The sequence below is a fragment of the Brassica oleracea genome, chromosome C7 (assembly GCF_000695525.1).
Source record: "Brassica oleracea var. oleracea cultivar TO1000 chromosome C7, BOL, whole genome shotgun sequence".
NCBI lineage: Eukaryota > Viridiplantae > Streptophyta > Magnoliopsida > Brassicales > Brassicaceae > Brassica > Brassica oleracea.
Genome location: NC_027754.1, coordinates 1,373,955 through 1,380,951, shown reverse-complemented (window position 1 = coordinate 1,380,951; position 6,997 = coordinate 1,373,955).

Here is a 6,997-nt window from a genome sequence, read left to right as displayed (position 1 = left end):
TTTTTGAAATATGGTTCGACAGAAAGGTCTAGACACGCCCTGCAAATAGAATAGTCAATCCACAATTTCCTTAAGGCTTGTTAAAAACATTTTTCGGCAGAATAACTTGATATGCCCATCCTTAGTAGTTACATGGTTGGAAAAATGTAAAAAGGTACCGAACACCTTTTTAGATTTAGAATTGGTTCAGCCTTGACTTAGGACACCATATATGATTATCTCGACCAGAGACATAACTCATACAATAAGCATTCATCGACCGATGCAGCGGATTCGATCTCGAGATAAAAAAACAAGCAATTACCACATAAACTTAAGGCTATGCTCCATCTTTTTGAAATATGGTTGGACAGAAAGGTCTAGACACGCTCTGCAAATGGAATAGTCGATGCACAATTCCTTTAAGGCTTGTTAAAAACATTTTTTTGGCAGAAAAACTCGATATGCCCATCGTTAGTAGTTATATGGTCGGATAAATGTAAAAAGATACCGAACACCTTTTTAGATTTAGCATTGGTTCAGCCTTGACTTAGGCCACCATATATGATTATCTCGACCAGAGACATAACTCATACAATAAGCATTCATCGAACGATGCAGCGGATTCGATCTCGAGATAAATAAACAAGCCAATACCACATAAACTTAAGGCTATGTGTGGGAACCGAAATTCGCACTGTCGATTTCCGTTTAAATAAGGAAACTAGGAAAACCCTAATTTCCCAGAGGACCTGGATATCTGCTAATTACCACACGTCAAGCGATCAGAACACGAGAATAACAACGATAAAATATAAGAAATCGAAAGAGAGCAAAGAAGATCTTATTCTGAATTTGCGTATGAGCGTTTGAAACAAGGTGTAAGCCTGGGCTCGAGAGCTGTCGGCGAGATTCCTAGTTCTAGCAACCTAATTGAGTCGCAGCTCGAAATAGAAAAAACGGAAAATTGCCTAAATTGCTCTAAGTGCTAAGTTTTCTCTCAAAAAAAAATCCCTTTCCATGCCTCTCGCCTAGGACTCCTTATCTACTTGCTCCAAGGTTGGTTTACGCTTTTACTCTTCTGCCCTTAAGCCGTTATAACATAAAAATGGAGATATTCCATTCTTCCCGATCTTCATAATTATCCTCAAAATTTCGTATTTGTCCGCAGAAACTTGACATTTATCCTTCCTTGCGCGCCAAGCGTAAACCGTGCTACGGTTTACGGGCTTTTAGTTAAGAAATCGTAGGGTGGGCCTCGAGCCGTGTTTTAGGTTCCTTTGGGCCGTCTTCTGACTCGAAGCGTTTACAGCGACTTCTTTCCATAAAGAACGAACTTTCCGCGGTTTCAATCCGCAAAGTTTGATCGATGATTTAGAATAACGGAAACCATGAACTGAGTTCGCTACAGTCTTCGGGAGATAGCATCGAAGGTTTGACGAGATTTCATGGACTGGTGTCGTATCGACGTTTCGGAAGAGCTCGGTCGCTACGTAGCGACCGAGCGGGACGAGCGCTCGGTCGCTACGTAGCGACCGAGCGAGACGAGCGCTCGATCGCTACACAGCGACCGAGCTTGGCCGAGCTTGGTCGCTACATAGTGACCAAGCGGGACGGACACTCGGTCGCTACGTAGCGACCAAGCGGGACGGACACTCGGTCGCTACGTAGTGACCGAGCTTTGGCTCGGGCTCGGTCGCTACGTAGCGACCGAGCTTGGTTCGGACTTGGTTGGTACGTAGCGACCGGACAGCGTGCATGTGCGGTAGTTGCGCAATGAACGAGCTTGGTTTGTCCACTTTGAGCCTTCAAGGATACTTCTTCGTAAAAACTTCGTATTGATTAATTTTTACGAAAATCATATTTTTCTTTTACTATCTTTTCGGAAATACAATTTCCGAGGGTTTTCGGGTGTTAATTCCGTCAGGACCGATTTTGACCCCAACAGTTAGCCCCCCAGCCCGTTAGGACCATGCATCGTAGGGTCCTAGCGTGCGGTTAGGCATGTTTGGCAAGTTAGGCGTGTTGGAAGGAATTAATATCCGAAAGTCTGAGTTCGAATAGTAAATTCTCATGCCTATAAGAAGATGGAGTAATTTCTTCACAATTTTTTTTCACTTTCTTGTTTTCTCTAAGATTTCTCTTAAGAAAAACTTCCTTTCTTTCTCTCCATCCTTTCTTTCTATTTTTCCAAAAGAGAAGTATAAAATGTCGAGTAAGAAAAAGATTGCGAGGAAAGGGTCTTCGTCCGCAAGTGCTCATGAAGAGCTCCTTGTTCCGAAGATAGAGTTCGTGCCTCACTCGGTAGATCCCGCCGAGAATGAGGCATGGTGGGTTGCGCATTATGGTTCGATGACTCCTCCCAAAGAGAAGTCATTCCCGGTCCTGACCCATCATGCGATCGAGAAAGGGGCACCAAGCAGGAGTACCGACGAGTTCCTCGAGATCATGCGATCGTTCTACCGCATTCCAAGCACGGTGGAGTTCCGGGTTCCTCGTCGAGGAGAACGCGCTGATAACCCCCCCCCCCCCGGAGGGTTATTTTACTTGCTACGATTGTAGTGCGTTGTCGGGTTGTGGTTCCCGATTCCCGAAATCGTCGTCCGAGTGTTGGATCGTTTCGAGGTGGCGATAAACCTGCTGAATCCTCTTGCCATTCAGCACCTTATTAGAATCATGATCCTGAGCTACGAGCATGGTCTCTCCCTTTCCGTTGATCACTTTGAAGCGCTTTTGAGGCTACAGCTCGTCAAAGATAAGGACAAGTATAGGCTGGTCCCTCGGAGCTTCATGTCGGTGGTTAAGAGGTTCATCTCCAACTTCAACCCGTGGAAGAAATTTTTCTTCTTTGTTCGTATAGACGCTGCGTCTGTCGAAGAGAGTTGTATCTCACTACTCCGGAGGTTGCCGAATGATCGTCCCTTCATCAACCCGCTGGCCCCGTTCCCCGAGGATATCATTGAAGTGGGGGACCTTCTTAGGAATGGTCCGTTTTTCTGGACTTCCTTTACGTCGAAACGAGTTCGGAAGGCGCTAAGGTTTGTGTGTCCCGATCCTGCGGAAGCGGGGAATGACTCCGATCCCGATGATCAGAGTCCCGACACTGCCCCCACTGCCGCGACGGAGTGGAACTCTTCAAAGGGGGAGGATATCGATCTTGGTGACATAGAGTTTTTGATGGACGATTCTATGCTTCCGGGATGGGATCCAGACTTTGCTTATGGCGACGAAAGCGGTTCTAGCGAGGTTCCTATTCCGGACTTCGATGATTTATTTGCTGGTCTACCCTCGGGCTTCGATGCTCCTCCACCTACGAATGAATCAGGGAGGCCGAAGGTTGTCGCGGAAGGGTCTCGCATTATCAACGGGGTTAGATTTTTTCGAAAATATTTGTGATTGCCTAGATGTTTCTTTTTCTGCTTATAACGTGTTAATCGGTTTCGCAGGGCCTTAACTTGCTTGGCTCGGTCATTGAGGCGAGCCATAGGGAAGCTATGGTCTATCGTTTTAAAGCAGAGAAAGCGGAACGAGATCTCGCCCGCGTGCAAGGCGAGATGTTGGAGCGAGATGCGCAACTTGCTCGCGATCATGCGTGGGCTGTCCGCAAGGCGGAAAGGAAGGGCAAAAGGGAAATCGTCGAAGTGATGAAGACTCGTGCCTCTCAGTTTCACGTTGAGTATGGGAACCTCAAGGATGCCTTTACCTCGGTGGGCGATTTCCGTGAGTGCCATGGTTCAGTCGGAAGTCTTTGGAGGACGCAAGCCGACGACTACGTGTTCGAGAAGGAAATGAGCTTGATGAAGAGCGTCATGAACGAACATGCTCACGCTGAGGCACTCATTCCCTCGATCGACGGGAGAATCCAAGGGTTTTGGGATTCCATCCCGGTTTCCCCTGATACTGAGGAGGTTGGGACCGGGTTTCCCGACGGTGGCGAGGAAGTGGATCATCCTGTGGATGCGTTCGGCGCTTCGTTGTCCGGAGACTTTTACTTTGGACCATGAGAGGTGGAGTGATCCTTGAGAGGGAGGTGCTTGTCTATCCGTTCTATGTTTGTGGCCGAATGTGACCTTTATTTCGAGAGATTGTATGGGCCTGTTTTGGCCGTTTTATTGTTTATCGGGACTGGCCGTTGGTGGCTTTGAATCCCTACTGCTTTACGAGGTTTTATATATATGATATGGAAGTGCTAAACCAAAATTTCGGATTTTTGTTGTAGCGCACTTTTGTCCTTGTGCTGGACGTTTTTAAAGATCAAAAGAGTGATCGAATTGCGTTTGTTTAAGACGGCTGGCGTGTTCGTCGGGGCCAATCGACGAACGGGGCGTAAGGTTTTGGTGGTCGCATTCGGAAAATTTGTTCGTATCATCTTCAAATTTTAACTTTGCGACGTCTCGCAGTTGTTTCGTTATTTACAATCGTGTCCTGAGACTTTTTGCGTAGTTGAAGCGTAAAAGTTCAAAAAATGCGTATTGTAGTAAAAGTTTTAAAAAGTTCGATTACAATGATGCATCTTTTAAAACATGGGAGTATACGAGTATACGTACCCACTCTCCCCCTTTTTTGAGAGGTGGATAGCTGAACTCGTCTTTCGACGAGCTGCTTACGTACCCCTTTCGAGGATCAAGCCATCTCGTAGTTCTGTTTCATGCTGCGAGCGTTTTTTACTTGGCGGTAGTCGCCGTGCTGACCGCCTTGACCGTGTTGATCGTGGCCGGGTCAACGTTATTTTTCAGATGTCCCGGTTGAGTTGTAGCGTCGGCTTCGGACTCGTGTTGAGTTTCAACGTCCGATGCTTTTGCGACGGCAGATGATATTAAATCATCTTTCCTAGGGGCGTTTTTGGCCGAAGATTGATCAATCTTCGTGCGTTTGAGATTTGCGGTTGCATAAGTCGTGATTTGCCTTAACTTGTGCTCTGCGAGGAAGCATAGCCGCGACTGTTTTTGGCATCCCCAGATAGCCGCCACTCCGCTTAGGGTCGGAAATTTGAGACCCAAGTAGTAGGTTGACGGAACTGCCTGCATGGCGTTGAGCCATGGGGTCCCATGATCACGTTGTAGATAGCGGGATGATCGACTACCGTGAACTCGATGATTTTTGTGATCTCCTTGGCCATGACCGGCAACTTGATTGATCCAAGAGTCATTGATACTTCGCCCGAAAAACCCGTGAGCGGTTTCGGCGTCGAAATTACTTCGCCGAGTTCGATGCTCATTCGATTGAGAGTGTCGTAGAAGATTACATTGACCGTGCTTCCCGTGTCGACGAGTACCCTTCCGACTTCTAAGTCTCGTATGACGAGATCTATGACGAGCGGATCGCAGTGAGGTTGATCGATGCCGCCAGCTTCCTCCTTTGTGAAGGTGATTGAGCAATTTTGGCCCTCTCGAGGAGGAGACCATGTGGGCCAGTTTGCGCTCGACTCTGCCTTCCGCTGGTAAGCCTTGATGGGCGAAACAATATCGTTACAGTATTGCGATCCCCCGATGATCATGTTGACTCTGCGACGATTGTTATCATTCCCCTTGTCGTCCGGCCTCCTGCCGCATTTATCCCCAGGTTGGTTTCGTTGAGGAGATTTTTCTGCGGGCGGATTTCTGTCCGTCTTTGGAGGGCGATCGGAATCGAGGATGAGATCTTTAACGCTGGTTACTTCTGAGAGCTCTCCAGCGAGTAGCTTCACGGCCAGCCTTGTTCCCAAGATTTGCAGTTAGTCGTGGAACTGGTGGAACTCGCAGAAGGTGTTTTCGTCATATCCTTGATTGCGGGTCCACGTAGTACTTGTGGTTCGGCCCTGGTCCGAATTGATCGCGTAATTATGCGCTCCTTGAAGATCTTCCCCCTCGTGATGGACATACTTGTCGTTACGAGAGTTCTTCCTTTTTGTTTTCGGATCTACGTCTTTCGAGGATGGTCTTGCCGACTTATGTTTTTGCGACAGAACTTTAGTTTCTTCCTCGATTATGATGTAGTCAGTTGCCTTGTGGACGGCATCATGGATCGTCCGTGGTTTGTCGAGGGTTATTCATTCTCTGAATTTCGACTTGTACCAGAGCGTCTTCCTGAGCGCGTCGATGGCCACTTTGTCGCTTATCCCGCTTACCCTGGACATCACCAGCTTGAATCGTCTTCCCTTGGGATAGACTCCAAAGATCGACATCAGAAGTTTCCCTATCTATGAACATAGAGTATTGTTTGAGAAATTCCGACGCGAGCTGTCGGAAACTCCCGATAGAGTTTCGCTTAAGGCGTGCGAACCATTCGAGGGCTGCTCCTTCCAGATTCTCGATGAACAGGCGACAATAGCCGGCGTCTTTTACGCCATCCTTCAGCCTCGCTCTTCCCATAGTAATGTGGAAAGCCTGAAGGTGCGTCTTTGGATCGGTTGTACCGTCATACTTCGGTACTTTGATCTTTCCCGGATCAGAAACCCTCATATCTGAGATGCGAGTGGTGAAGGGGGTCTTCCGAGCCCCTTCCAGCAGCCTGTCGATCTCGGGAGCAGCGCTAGTAGCGTGATGGATTTGAGACTTTACGGCTCTTACTTCTGCCGCAGTCTTGGTGATGTAGTCGCGAAGATCGCGGATATTCGACGTCTCGTCAGTAGATTTCCAAGCTTGTCGGCGTTTACTGCGAGTGAGCTCGGTTTGCTTTTCAGCCAGCTCTTCTTGTTCGTTCCAATAGACGATTTCCTCTTCTTCCGTCATTGGTTTGTCGAACGGAGAGCTTTCCTGATACGCCCTAAATCGGGAAGGATCACTTTAGCTGGGTGTTGGATATGATCCGAGAAGGCAATGGCACTTCTGGAACTGAGATGGATTGAAAGGATCGTCAAGAGATGCGGAATGACTCTTGATATACCCACGATCTAAGGCTAACCACCTAAGAACGAATGTAGTGTGTTGGCTAACCACCAAACGACACACAAAGATGATTGGCTGACCACCAAATCAACAAGCCGGTTCAAACCGATGAACTAGCTAAGAACTCTCTCTCTCACTCAGAGAAAAGAAGA